The sequence below is a fragment of the Tuber melanosporum genome (assembly GCF_000151645.1).
Source record: "Tuber melanosporum whole genome shotgun sequence assembly, scaffold_25, strain Mel28".
Lineage (NCBI taxonomy): Eukaryota > Fungi > Ascomycota > Pezizomycetes > Pezizales > Tuberaceae > Tuber > Tuber melanosporum.
In genome coordinates this window covers 331,119-346,315 of record NW_003298919.1, presented here as the reverse complement: position 1 = coordinate 346,315, position 15,197 = coordinate 331,119, and positions in this window count along the sequence as shown.

Below are 15,197 nucleotides of genomic sequence, written 5' to 3'. Positions count from 1 at the left end.
CCTCCACTCTTTCTTCCTCCTCTCGAGCCAATATTCCTTATACTACTTCCAATAGTCTCATTCCTCCAGTTTCTACATTCTCATCGATTTCACCTAGCCTTTTCTACTCTTCCCTGGCCAATTCCATCTCTTCTTTGGACCCACTTATTCCTGTAAGAATGCTTTACCTTATTTCCCCTCCTTCGGACTCATTCAGATTACCAGCTGATCCTCTTGAACCCTCTCCAATTCTATTTTTCACTATCCCGATCTCGTCAAATGACAGTATTCCGTCTCTTGAATGCTCCCGGGCCATCTCTCTTTCTTCTTCTCTTTCTCCTTCCATCATTGATCTTCCTGCTCCCCTTAGTTCAACAAAATATATTCACCATCACACCAGCCAGTTTAGCCCTTCAGCCTCAAACCCTAAACCTTTTCCGACTTTATTTCCTCCACCAGTTACGCATACTTCAGAACAATGGCCTACATTTTCATCTTGTATTTTTTGCAGGTGGAAACGGTTTGAAAGCAGATTACCAGGTGCTAAGGTTAGGTCCATTAACTATGGTTGCAGAGAATGCAATATTGCCTTATGTCATGAATGTTTTCCTGTATTTCATGGTATAACATACAGTATTAGTATTTAAGTATGTAATGGCAAAATAAATACCAATCTGATATCATATGATGTCAATCATTTCTCCACATAGTTAGTTTTCTACATTTCAAACTGGACTGAATGTCTCAGCGGCTGAGGGGATAAAAAGTTATGATATTAAGTGTTTATACTCCAGGCACTATAGCTATAACTTCTGGAATGGCATGGGTTCACGTTTACTGGAAACTTCGTGCAAGTAAAAAGTCCTGGTTATTGACGCCCGGCTCTTCCGTAGGGATTGATTTTGCTTTTATATAATTTTGTATAATGCCGTATGATACAGTTTTTTAACTGTATATATAATATTATAAAATACGTATCTTATTTTAGTAGAAAAGCTTTTCTACAAAAGTTCACAATTGTAGAATAATTACTGTTAGGATATTTAAATAGAGAAGAAGATATTTCATTGTAAAAAAAATATAGCTACTAATTCAAGTTGATTCTGATCAACTAGTTATTAATATAGCCTTCCATATAATCCCACAAAGTCACAAGCCCCTACCTCAATTTAGAACAACATTACCAGTTCCATCTCCCCTTATGGTCTGTGTTAAAAGATACTTAAGTTTGGTTAGAGGATGATAAGTTGACTATTTCGATACCAGTTTTTCCAAGCAGACTCATCTGCTCCTAGTACTTGATACAAACTGACAAATGCTCTTGCTAGTGGGTGGGACCTTTGGCTAATATTTTCCTAATAGCAATACATCAAACAGACTCAAACTTTCTCAAACTTAGTACAGTTGTTAAAAATTATGGAAATAAAAAAAATACTTACCTTTTGTCCAGCTTCTGCTACCATAACCTCATCTGTATTGTGTAGTTGTTGGTCTTTAGTATGCTTGTTTGTATCAATTTATATGGATTGTTATATTTTTGTGTTAAGTTTTTTTTTTTTTTTTTACAGGAGGGTAGTGAAAAACTTTCCCCATGTCCAGAGTTGGGAATATTTACTCTCTCTGATCAATGATTTAGGGTTACTCATTCTAGGGCCTGTATGTATGGTATGTATGGTATAAAAAGTAAAGTAGAATATATGGTATAATATTATGATAATAATATATATATATTTGAAATTCACACTCATTCAGACTTATATGATGAGCCACAGATTAATGATAGTGCTGGATATGATAATAAAATTATGATAAAAAACTAGAGGATTTTATTTATTTTTTATCTGTATGTAGAAGTTAGTAATTATATATATACATATAAGTAATTAAAAGTCACACTTCACCTTTGTAAGTTCTGCTTCATTAAACAACAATAAACCAATATTGAGTTAAACTAACATGTTAATAAAGAAGAAGAGGAAAAAAAAGAAGTTAATTCAATTGTTGTTTTAATTATTTGGACTAAAAAAAAAAAACCTTCACATATTAGTTATTCTCTGTTAAGAATCTCATAGGAATATGCTTCTTACTTTTTGAACTTTATTAAAAGTACTCTTAAGGCTTCGAGTCTTTAGTAGCAGTATAGCCTTTACTGCCAGGTTGAATGGAATGCTCAAGAATACGAAGCCACTCTCTCATTGGCTTCTTATTACCATCAAGTGCATTCATAATGTGATATCCACTTGTTAGAAGCATTGACTTAGTATCTTTTATATCATTAGAGATAGATTCTAGTTTTGTTTCTATGCATTCAACTCGCTTTTCAATGTTATTGACATCGGATGCAAGTTTCTCCTGAAGGTAGCTGATCTCTGATTTCACCTTCTTCATCTGCCAGAGGACCACAGTAGATGTAATACTAGCTGTGATAAAACTAGAACTGTAAATATGCAACAAGCTAATGACTCTGAAGGAATTCATTGTTAAGCTAGCTGCTTTTTACTCCTTATAGAGTTAGTAAGTCTGCGTTCAATACTATATAGCTAGTAGGAAAGTATAGAATTCAATAGACTTACCTTGTCTTTAAAGTATAGATGCTCACTTGTGTGGCTTTTTTCTATAGCCTGGTTGGTTAAGGGTAAAGAGGAGCTTTGTCACTTTTCATGGAGTGCCTGGGATATATATATATATTATATAAGTGTTATGAAACCATAGTATTTATTTTTATGAAACAAAATCTTTATATGGGTATAACCTAAGACGGAAGAAAAAAAAGAACCCGAAAATTCGAGTGCTTATTTAGTATAGGGGCCCAGCTCGGGTACACACATATCATACAAATAGCCATACATTTGTTTTGATCCCTGTGTTCGGGCTCTAAACGCCTGTATCTTGTACGAGAGCTTCATCCCCCGCAGGATCTTGCAGGTCCCCCTTTCAGGGTTTTTTGGTCCCTACCGGTGTACTCGAGCACCGGTCCCGTACTTGGTGGTCGAGGTCACTTTGGGGCAACGGTTGAATGTTTGTCCATGATTGACGGGCCATACCAGTATTCTATCCGGCTCGATCGTGATGTTAGTTGTACAGTATAGTACCATGTCCCCTGAATCACATTCATGTTATGATATGATACTTCGACACCGCTTCCCGAATGGTGAAGTCCGCTTCCCGCTCAAACTTCCTAAAAACCCGATGACGGCGGACTCACTCATACTCGTGACAGGCCATGGATCAATGGTCTACTTATTCCTTAGTATTTACATTTTACTTGTTATTAAGAGCTTGAAAGAAAAGATATTTGGCAGTCCCATCATTGCAGAAGTCATTGGGGCTGGAGGTATTGTAGATGGAATAAGGATGGGTTCGGTGCTGCGGGAAAGGTTTACAAGGTCTGCAAGGTCTGGGGTCGGAGTGCACCCCACACATCGGGAGAACATTCTAAGTGTATGAAACTGGTAACAAAAATCACCGGTAGTGTAAACATACCACACCAAAAGTAGCTGACTTCAGGTAGTTGAATCTCCTTCCTACGGCACTGAAAGAATACAAAAAATACTTTTATAAGTTTCAAAACTACGCCAACTTTTCATATACACAGGCTTTGATCTAGTAAGAGCAAATTGATGCTTTAGCAGCTAAACTTACTTGATTGAAGTTGAAAAATGGCCAAAAAACTATAGTCTTCCATACAAAGAGTGCTAAGACTCAATGTCACTTTTGCTCCTTAGTCAATAGACATTCCAGAAAATGAGATATTTATTTGTGAAAACCTGAGAGAGAAACTCTAAGGAATTCTCTTGTATATGCAATAGATTTTAGGCTTTATCAAAGGAATTAAGGTGGAGTTATAATGTTGTCAACATGGCTACTTTGGGTGTAAAACGTAATTCTACCGGGAATTTTGTTTTACTAACTTCATACTGATCAGTATCTGGGAGAATTATGTCCTAAATACTATACTCTCAATACTCTGATGTTTGTGAACACCGCTGCTATTGTATTACCCACCAGGTTCATGCCAGTATTTGCCCTTGTGCAAGAGCAGTTGTGTTCACACGTCAGAAAATTGTGATGGAGCTCATTCACGTGTACAGACCTACTCTTCTCGCCATCAGAATTCCATATACCATTATTTAGAAGACCAACCATGGGAATAGGAGTGCGGCTGATAGGTACTTGTATATTGGTCATGTGAAGTTAGATAAACAGAGGTAGAATGATGCCGGGTTGGTAAAACCCAGTACCAATTGGGAAAAGCATATTGATCGTCGGCCCCAAACTGGGATAGTGGGTCAGGGGTCTAACAGGAACAGTATAGCCAGATACCAAGTACGCGTGGGGTCATAGCTCCATCACAACACATCTGCAGAACTCTCAGAACACTTCCTTCCCCCAATCACCTAAACACAATATCCTCAAGCTCCCTACTGCTCGTGTTCTTTGTTGTTTTTCACGAACCTTACTTATACAGCACTTACCAACCTCTACTAAGAGGACACTCCCAGCTTCACCAGACTATACAATCACCAATACCATGCCTAGTAGAAGAGGGTCAAGACGTGGAGGCCGAACAGCGCCCACAAACAGAAGGGCAGCCTCCAGGTGAATCAGGAAAAATACACATACTCGTCAAGCCCCGACACGCTATGGCCAATCCCAAGAACTACAATCAAACCAAGTCAAAAATGAAGAGACACCACAACAAGAGAGTGGTAGTAACAAAGATGAACCTAGCAAGTATGATGACACACCCTCAAGCAACACCTAATCCCGTACTCTTAGCAATTCCAACCATGCCAGCCCACAGCTACAGTCACCGGCTTCGATGCTTTCAAGCGAAGTAGATCTCAACCCACCCCCTACCCCCAGTAGAGATGATGGGATAAGCCTGCATGATATGAGGAAACTCCTCTGATCACAGGAGGATGAGATTGTGGACCGTATTCTCCTCCAGCTATGCTCACAAAATAACCCTTTGAACACCACTCCTATCCAAATCCAACCCGTAGTACCACACCCTCCAAGGCAGCAGCCACTCGCCAACACCACACCTGGGTGGATTGCAGAGTTGGAGAGCCAGTTGGCTCAGCTCCAGGCAGAGAGGGAGCATCTACAAAGCAACCCCTACCAAATAAGGGAACTGGGTATGTACAATCCCATCTTGCCTCTGCTATTGGTAGAAACGGAGAGTGCATCTGCAACAGTGGAGTCAGTAGAGACCCTATTCCTGGGAGTTGAGCGTAGCACCTTGACGCAAATTATTGAGAACCGGTTCAAGCCAACAAACATTTACCGGCTTCTGGCCACCGAGAAAGAATGGGCTGAGTCTCAGAAGACAATTAGTATTGGGGGTATAGAATTCGAACAGACAGAAAGGGACAGAAAAGAGAGTGAGTACCGGATGAGTTGTTTTTTTAAAGCTTGGGCCACCTATAGTGGAATCCTGGTTAAGTTAGCACCCCAGGCACTGCAGGGTGACCTTGTCATATTACTCTTCTTCTATACCATGAATCTGTATGACCTACTCGAGAAGTATACTTGGGACAGTGTAAAGGGATATCATTTCCTGTTTCACCGGAAATGCGTAGCTAGTGGGAAGAGCATATACCTACCCCGGGACTGGTGCCAAATTGACAGCGAGCTTATCGCTTTGAAGTGTTTCATCCACCCCATTCAGCGAAATATCTGGACCCAAAGCACGAACCAACCAACAAGCTTTACCTACCACATAACCGAATTACCAGTCCATGAGTATCCTCTCAGATCCACTTGAGCCAACCAAGGCACCTCATCCCATCAATCCTCGGCCTTACTGGAGAGAAGCCAAATCCAGTACCCTATATACTTACTTAGTGGATCAGTGGGTTTACTACGGGGCCCAGTCCAGACTTCAAGTTCCACGCAAGCTTGCAGGAACTGGAACTATTGCGAATGCAGAACGATAAACTGCTGCCACTACCACAAGTGCATAACATGCGGGAACAGCCACAAAGTCACGCAGTGTACTTTGAGGAGTAATATGAACTCCCAGTCATTCCAGGCTGCTGGCCGCCATCTTGGGCTTACCCTCCCTGCATACACAATATTTCACATACCTATAATAGAAACCAAAAACCCTCTCACTCCTCCACATGTTAGCAAACAACTCCGACGTCCCAATACCAGTCTCCCATACCCTGTCTTTACTATCCACAATACCTCGATGCTAGCAGGCCAATTAAAATACAAGGGGTGGAAGCAGCTCTTAACTGGATATCCAGACCAAGTAGTAGTAGAAGCTGTTCTGGGTATATGCCAATTCAGGGCCAGGATTGGCTTTGAAGGATGCCGTGGGCCTGTGCAGATCCACCGAAACCTCACATCCGCCGAAGATTTTCCTGATATAGTAACAGCCGATATCGCCAAGGAGCTCGAACACAGCCCGCTTGAACTCTTTACAAGCAGGAAGCCACTACCAGAGCACTTTACCTCCTTCCTATTAGGGCTGACTGACAAGTCAGATGGGTCCAAGAGACAAATACATCACTTATCATACCCAACTGACAATGGTGGTCAAGGCTTCGTCAACGGCAGGATACCAGAATACTATGCGACAATCTCCTATAACACGATTGAAGTTGCTATTACTGCAGTACAGCAGTTCGGGAGAGAGTGTCAGCTGGTAAAACGGGACTTCGAAAATGCTTTCCAACATATCCCTATCTCGCCAAGCGATAGCATCCTTCTTGGCTTCCACTGGAACAATAAGTACTACTCTGAACACTTCCTGCCATTCGGACTCTAGATAGCGCCATTCCTCTTCAACCTATTTGCAGAAACCTTTTATTGGATCCTGGGAAACGAACTGGCAAGGGAGACACTTGAAGAGGAAATAATTCACTACCTTGATGACTTTTTTATTATCTTCCCCGGCAACTGCAACCCCGAAGCCTACAGCCAGAAGTTCTCCCACCTATACTCATTAGTAGGCTTAACAATCAAGGTGGCTAAGAACGAAGAAGGAAAGGTGGCTAGCTTTGGCGGAATTGAGCTTGATACTGAGAAGATGGTAATCAGACTGCCAACAAAGAAACTGGATAAAGCTTGAACCATTGTTACATCAGCACTACTTGCGAAATCCCTTTCACTAATCGATCTCCAAAGAATAATGGGTTACTTAAACTTTATCACTGTAGTGGTTCTACTGGGAAGGACCTTTCTCCGGCAGTTCTACAATATGGAGCTTTACTTTCCGGAGCTGGGACAGCGGGAAAGAAACTGCCAGCGGTGCATCTCTCGGGAGGCCTACCAGGACCTCAAGTGGTGGAAGCGAGCCCTAGGGAAAGTGCCAGAACGATCAATTCAACTAGAAGAGAGGAAAGTAGTTGGGCTCTGGATAGACGCTTCGGAGACGAAAGGACTAGGAGCCTTTTATATGAGAGCAAACCCGATAAACACAACTGGAGCAGGATTAACCTCCCCAACCCTGAATCTCACAATACCCTGCCTGGCCACGCTTTCTCAATATCACTGCCCCGCTACCTAATGAAAAATAATGAGCACATCAACACTAAGGAAATGTGCGCAGTAGAACAGGCATTACTCTACTGGGGTAAGGACTGGCAGGGCACTAAGGTCTTAATGCATATAGATAACAGGGCAGTAGCATATGCAATCTCTAATAGAACAATTTGGGGTGCTACAATAAGTGTATTGCACCGCTGCTTACTGATCACTACTGAATGGGACCTGAAAATTGAATGCCGATGGATTCCAACTAAGGAGAACTCTCTTGCAGATGCACTCTCACGCTTTGACTTTGACAGAATTACTAACTTGGCCCTGCAGCTAGTACATCCCACCTCTACCCTCCGGGATCATGGGTTCTTAATATACAACAAATAGGTCTCTCCCATATCGCAGCATACTACTTTTGGTATGGCCTAGCTCTTTCGACTAGACAGAACTATAATACTCCCAGGTCACAGTTCACCCTGTTCTGTACCCTTTCAAACTACCACTATGTGAACAGGATATGCTTCCCAGCTAAGGTGACATGGCTTATTGAATGGCTGTGCTCTTTAGCTGGAACCATCAAAGTCAAAACAATGAAACTATATCTCACAGGGCTCAAGTCTTACCAGTTGGATCTAGGTATCGAATATACTGTATTCTCTGACCCACGTCTGGAGAGAATGCTCTAAGGAATAAAGAGAGACCACAATGAACCCGACCGCCGGGATTGTACACTGTTGACCCGCTCCTGCCTCCTCCAATGGCTAAATGTCCTGGGAAATACCAACTAAGAAAAGACGACATTGTTACATGAGCGGCATTCCCATTGGCCTTTGCTGCCTTCCTGCGAGTGGGGGAATTCACTTACCGAGCGACTGACATTGAAATAGGCCTACTATTCAGTACCTGGTTCCTGACCAAGAATAGCATTAAGTTCAAAACCCTGAGCGGAGGAGAACACATGGAACTCACACTACCTGCATTGAAGACGGACCCCTTCTGGCACAGAATACAAATAACAATCACAGTCAGTAATGATACAGCTTACTCTGTTTGCGCAATGAAACTCCTTATTAGTATTGACACCCATAGATAACAATTTGCTCCTCTATTCTGTATCGGAGCATATGAGCAAAGGCCATTTACCAGAGAGCATGTAGTCCAGACACTACAGGGACTAGCCATTACTTCTGGTTTAGGTCGCAGAGTAAGGACTGGGCATAGCTTCTGTAGAGGAGCTGTGACTTGGGCTGCAGAAGTCGGTATCACAGAAACTGAAATCTAAACATTGGAGAGATGGTGCTCAAATGCTTATAAAGCATACATTGAGTATTTAAGGGAAGAGCGCATCCTCCTCTCACAGCACTTCCAGGGAATACAGAGCACATGCCAGTGATATCACTAACCTGCCTTGACTTGGAAAGGCGATATTTGGCACCTCAACAACAGGCACGTACCGACTGATCATTCCCACACCTGCCTCATACTGGGAGACATCGGTGCTAACGATCCCAAGTGACAAGGGCAGCAGCAACCTTGGCAATGCCTTCATTAGTGAAAGAAAAGCTAGGACTAGCGAGTCAGAGATTCCTTTTGGCGTTTGGGTTTTTTTGCCTTACTTACAGTCGTTCATTCTTTCCTTTCTCTCTAGCTGTGTGTGAATATACTAGCTACCTGCTTTGCAAAATTGGATGCCCGGTTGGTAAAACCCAGTGCCAATTGGGAAAAGCATATTGATCGTCGGCCCCAAACTAGGATAGTGGGTCGGAGGCCTAACAAGAATAGTATAGTCAGATACCAAGCATGTGTGGGGTCATAGCTCCACCACAACACGTTTACAGAACTCTCAGAATACGTCCTTCCTCTAATCACCTAAACACAATATCCTCAAGCTTCCTACTGCTCGCGTTCTTTGTTGCCCACCTACCATCTCTCTCATATACAGTTAGCGCCCACATTATCACTGGAGAAGACATCGGTGCCAATCACTCTAAGCGACAAGGGCAGCAGCAACCTCGGCAATGCCTCCGTCAGTGGAAGAAAAGCTAGGACTATCGGGTCAGAGATTTCTTTTGGCGTTTGGGTTTTCTTTACCTTACTTATAGTTGTTCGTTCCTGTTATTTCCTTTCTCTCTAGCCATGTGTGAATATAATAGCTACTCGCTTTGCAAAATTGGTTGCAACTAATATATATATAGTATGATAGTCTTCACAGTTTAGTTAGTGGGGAGAGTGAGAGAGTTGAATGAAAATGAGCAAACTTCTCCACGCATTCTAAAGTAACCCTCACCTGATCGGACACATATTTCTGTTGTTTCAATTATTTAAAAAAATTTTATATTATATGGATCTGAGTTAAGGATGATTATGCTAAAGCTCCTACCCCTTCAAAAGACACTAAATGGCCTTTGGAGAAGGCGGCACCTCTAAGGAGTGCCAAATAGTTCGATGAAAGTAACAGTTCAACAACAGATTTAATTTAGATAATAATAAATATTGGTAATAAAACAATCAATTTCATGAGATAAAAGCCCTTGATACTTTTGCCACTAATGCTTTTGCCACCTATTTCTCTCCTTAACTGCCTTTTGTATCTGTTTAGAAATTTCTTTCCATTCCCTTTTCAACTTGTTTTCTACCTTTTTCTTTACATTATCCAACATCTATTGATTTTTTTCAAGGATATTTTCTACAGTATTTTGCTCTATTTATCTAACTGTAGTATTTACTTTATAGATATAACTTAGAGTCTATTACTTCTCACAATTAAGTTCCAACTATATTTTTGACATATTAGATAAATAAGCTCTACTACTTTGGTATTGTAACGATCCCTCCTTGGATGGTTAGTTCTTAGTGACGGGGAGCGATACTTTTCTTCTTCTTCTGTTCTTTTCCTTAGTCTTACGATAGCACTAGGCTTCTGCCTACATTACCAATAGTACAAGACCTCTGTCTTTTATCGGGAACGCCTATCGTAAGCCTTCTCTAACTCTTCTTCGTGAAGAGCTTTCCTTGGTGTAATGATAACGTTGTAATAAAGATAAAGATCGTAAGGGTGTTTTATATTCGTTAAAGTAATAAGTAGGAAAAGTACTTAGAAGTCAATCTAATTTTATTTAAACTCGTACCGCCAACACTGGCATACGACGAGCCCCCGCCGGCACAGGGATACCGCTAACCGGTATACCACTAATCCTAAGCTAACTAAGTCTACGGTCCCGCACCTGCCATTTCCAAGTTATGCCCACACGGAAACTAATTACAAGACCATCAAACAACCCAGTGCCCGCCCCGGTCCAAGTCCGTAGCCCCTCTGGTATGAAGCCAACCAGCACTAAGCGTAGCCGAAGCCGAGCAAAAGACCAACCCAACCAGGTTCCTTGTCCAACAAATATATAATCACTACCGCTCGGTCTAAACACCGTCCCGCAACACCTCCACCACAGTAGAAAACCAACAAAACCAAAACAAATATAAACTACAGGCGACACAAGGGCAGAGAGGAGGTGACCACAATATCCACCTCTTGCATCCACATGCCCAGCCATCGACCCTATAAACCCACTTTGCCAAGTGCCTCCGAAGAGTGTAATGGTGAGGAGGACCTGTACCTGCTGCCCGTCCCCCAAAATAAACATATAAACAAAGGAAACACATAGAGGTGGTGACAGACCGAAATGGTCAGTGGAGCCTATCTCCCACTCTTGGTGCCTTGCCCCCGCCAGCCATGCCCATTGCCAAACCAAAGAAACCAAACAATCCCCAAGAAACCCAGCACGCAGCACCCAAACAAGTCCAACCAGGTGGTCGCAACCCACTATCCGCACAGGTGGCCATCAGCCAACCGGTCCATCGAGGAGCCTTACAGCACTTAGCAGCTTCGCCCAACAGCCCAAGCCGGACTGGAAACACTTAATTAGACCTCGCCCAACCTGACCCAGGCCCGACCGGTGCTCGCGGGTGCCTCTCCCCCCCAATCAGCCCACCCCAAGCCCCACACACCAGACGCCACAGAGCCCATCCAGCCCCCCCAGCCCCTCAGACAGATCAACCATCCGATAGCACAGGACAGCGTATACCCAGCCCCACCAGGCAGCCATTGGTCTGGGCCACACGAACAGAGCCCCAACCCTCAACAAGGTACAGTTGAGGGGGGCCCACCAGCCACAGCCGGGAGCCACAAAGGAGGCAGCACCAAGACCAGAAGGCATCGGCACCAGCCATACCATCCAACCCGGCTGAACCGAAATCCGAACGAGTTGGGAAAGAGTAAGCAGAGCCAGCTGAAGCCAGCCCCACAGGTCCGGCAACAGGTACGGACCAAACCAGGGGCAAGAGGCATCCCCAACTGACGCGACAAGAAGACTGAGGGCGAACAAACAGAAGCAGACAAACAGAAGGTAGGCCCCACTTGCAATGGGTGAAGCCGCCAACCACAGACCACAACCGAACCACCCAAACACACAGACAACACAAGTGTCCAGCAGCCAATCGCCCCACACCACCGCAGGTAGCAATGAATAACCACACCAGGGAGTAAGATTTTTCAGGGTCAAAGCCATCCCCACTGTAGCGAGGAGGTGACACCTGACTGAACCACCATATATGCCGCAAGGACAAACCTTCCAAGGGAACGGTGATAAACAACATCGCAGGATTTCAACCGTAGAAACATGTAGTAACGAGGAGGGCGGGGGCTGGCGAGGCCCCCTCCCCAGTGGATTGATGCAGCCGGTACGACGTGTTGACACTTGGGAAGGTCATCAGTCTAACCCAAGGGCGTTTTGTATCGCGAGAACTAAGGACTCTGTTAAAACCCAACAAAAGACATGAGCTGGCCCAAAGAACGACACGGGTGATCCCCCCATACACAATGTTCAATCCCTCCAATCGAACCAGAAACCTGCGAGTAGACAATAGACAGGAAGTCATAGAAGTTTTACCGAAAGGGGCTCGTATGTGACCGTGATGAAAAGTTTGAAGTGACAGTATCGTGAGAGACCATCAAGCGATGAAACAAGAAGCAAACAAGTAGTCCGCCACGCAACACCTAACAGACCTCAACACCAAAGACCCTAGGAACTACTGAGCGAACTCAGATATCTCCCCCAGAATCCAAGGCATCAAGGCCCACCACAATAGCGAAAGCAACGCTCGGTGCGAAGTGACGGCAAGGACAAGGAAAAGTACTTAGAACTAAGCATGAAGAACCTATCCTCCTTGGCCGCATTGGCCTCCTTATCTAGTATTCTTCTCGCCCATAGTCATGTAACCCAAAGTGGTCACATGTGTAAAACCAAATCATAACAAAATAATCATGTGACCAAAGTGGTCAAATGCTCAAAACCCATGACCTCGTAGCGAGGTCATGTGCAAAAACTCATAAACCAATCATAACACAATAAACAAGTCATATGACTCGACTGAGTCATATGCGTGAAACCTATGACCTCATAACGAGGTCATGTGTGAAACATAAATCTTATGTGCAAGGCATACCCGCAAGGCACACTCGCAAGGTATACTCACCAGGTGCACATCCCATGACTCATATTTGAGCTATGTGCGAAAGTATCACAAATCCCCGAGTCATAACAACTCATATGACTCGAATAAGTCATATGTGTGAAACAATAACATACCTGTGACTCATAACTACGTGTCACGTGAAAACCTTTTTCATATCAAGCCACGTTCGTGACAGGTATTTTAAAAGTCATCTGATACTTGAGCTTAGCTTTGTGTTTAAGCTAAACAGCTTTTAAGATACTACTGTAGACTCTGATTTTTTAAACGTAAAAGTTAACTCAACTCTTAAAAGAGTAAATTAGCATATTTCTTGGAAGAGCTGATAGTTTGTAGTGTACTAGAGGGAGTTACTATAAGCTGTTAGGAGAATATATTCAGTATAAATTTTGTAATAGATTGATATCATCTCTACCTACTCGATTGTCTTATAGTGATTGTAGGTACATTACTCTAGGTTATTGCTGATGACTTTCTTCCAATAGGATATTATGGCATCAATTAAATCTTATTTACTTATTCTTACTATTACAAGCTATCATTAGATATATATTAAATATAGTATATAGAATATATCTACTGAGAAATTTGAAGAGAAGATAGCAGAAAAAAAGGCACTAACCTTTCTCTGGGAACTGAAATACTAGAAATCTGCTTTCGTACTATTAAAAGAGTCCCTTTCTCTTCTAACATACTCTGGACTCTTCCACTCTTTTTACCATAACCTTTTACAATATATTTTTGCTGAATCCAATCACGCTTTTATTGTTAAATTAAATTTGCTAATTTTCTTGTACCCTAATAGCTGTTTGCTACTTGAAGAGCAAGTTCCTCCTGTGTTCTCTTGATCAACTTAATGGGAAGGTTGAGAAAGTATTTAATTTGATAATGCGGAGTTAAATCTTGTCCCTTGAATAATAAATCTTCGATGCTAGAACCTTTTCTAAGTTTTGCAGAGCTGCAAGGAGAATCTTTTTTATTAGATCTGGAAATTTCTCAGTTTAACTCCATGGGGCCATAATTTAACTACAGCAGTAAATTGTGAAGTACTACTCTGACTATCTTCCTCTTGTCTCATACTTCTACTAGGTAGCATTCTTGTATTAAGAGATATATTTTGTAAGGGCTGTGAATGGGGTATGTAAGTAGCCTCTGATCTTATCATTTCTGTACTCCATTTCACCTGTTACTCCTACCTAGTTCCAATAATGACTTTTACTGCTGTATTTTGTCCAAGCATATTGTTTAATATAGTACTATCAACAGTATCCATATCTAATTTTTCCCCTTCATTTCCTGTCATTACCACTCCACTACTATAGCTTATATACCATTTGAGCTTTACTAGCTCTTCTTGTAATGGTCACTGCTTGTGCTTTCAGTGAACTTGCTGGAAAACAGTTAATGTAACTGGTACGGGTCCTCAGTTATTAGTTTTGTTTTATGTTTTGTTTTAAGTATCACTTTGATACTTGGCTTGTTTTAAGTATCGTTTGATACTTAGTTTTGTTTTATGTTTTGTTTTAAGTATCGTTTTGATACTTAATTAGTTTTACCAAAGTGTATTGATTGATATCTTTGATAATAATGATTAGTTTCATTCATGCTAAATATGAACAAATTTGTATATTTAAAGACTACTTGATTCCACGATGGAAAAGACAGACTTCAACAGACAGTATTTCAAATATACTTGGTTGAACCGTTACTTCTTCGTTTCTCAGTACACCTTCAAAGCCTCCTTTAGTTTTCAGCTCTCGCCTCCTCTCTGGTAGAGTAGGCCACCTGTTAACTATCGTACCCCCTTACCGATAACGTGATTAGCGCCTTGCGAACAAGTTACAGTTAATACTTGACTTGAGTTAACTGGTACGATATGTATTTAGAGTTTTGCTGATGTATTCTCTATAATATTATTAATATTACTTTTATTTTACTCTAAGGAGGACTATATCTACATACCTATTTTGACTAGATTGTACAGTTTCCAGAAATAGTAAATTTGTAAGAAGGAAATAAATATGTTTAAGTTGATAGAAGGTACCCATTAGTGAGGTTAGAGACTACTTACTTGCTCTTTTTTATTATTATCACTCTATTGACTCATCTTTACACAATAGAATTTATTTACTGACTTGGTCTATTGTGCAAATTACTCTTATCACAATTACTATAATTCTCAAGCAATATCTAATATT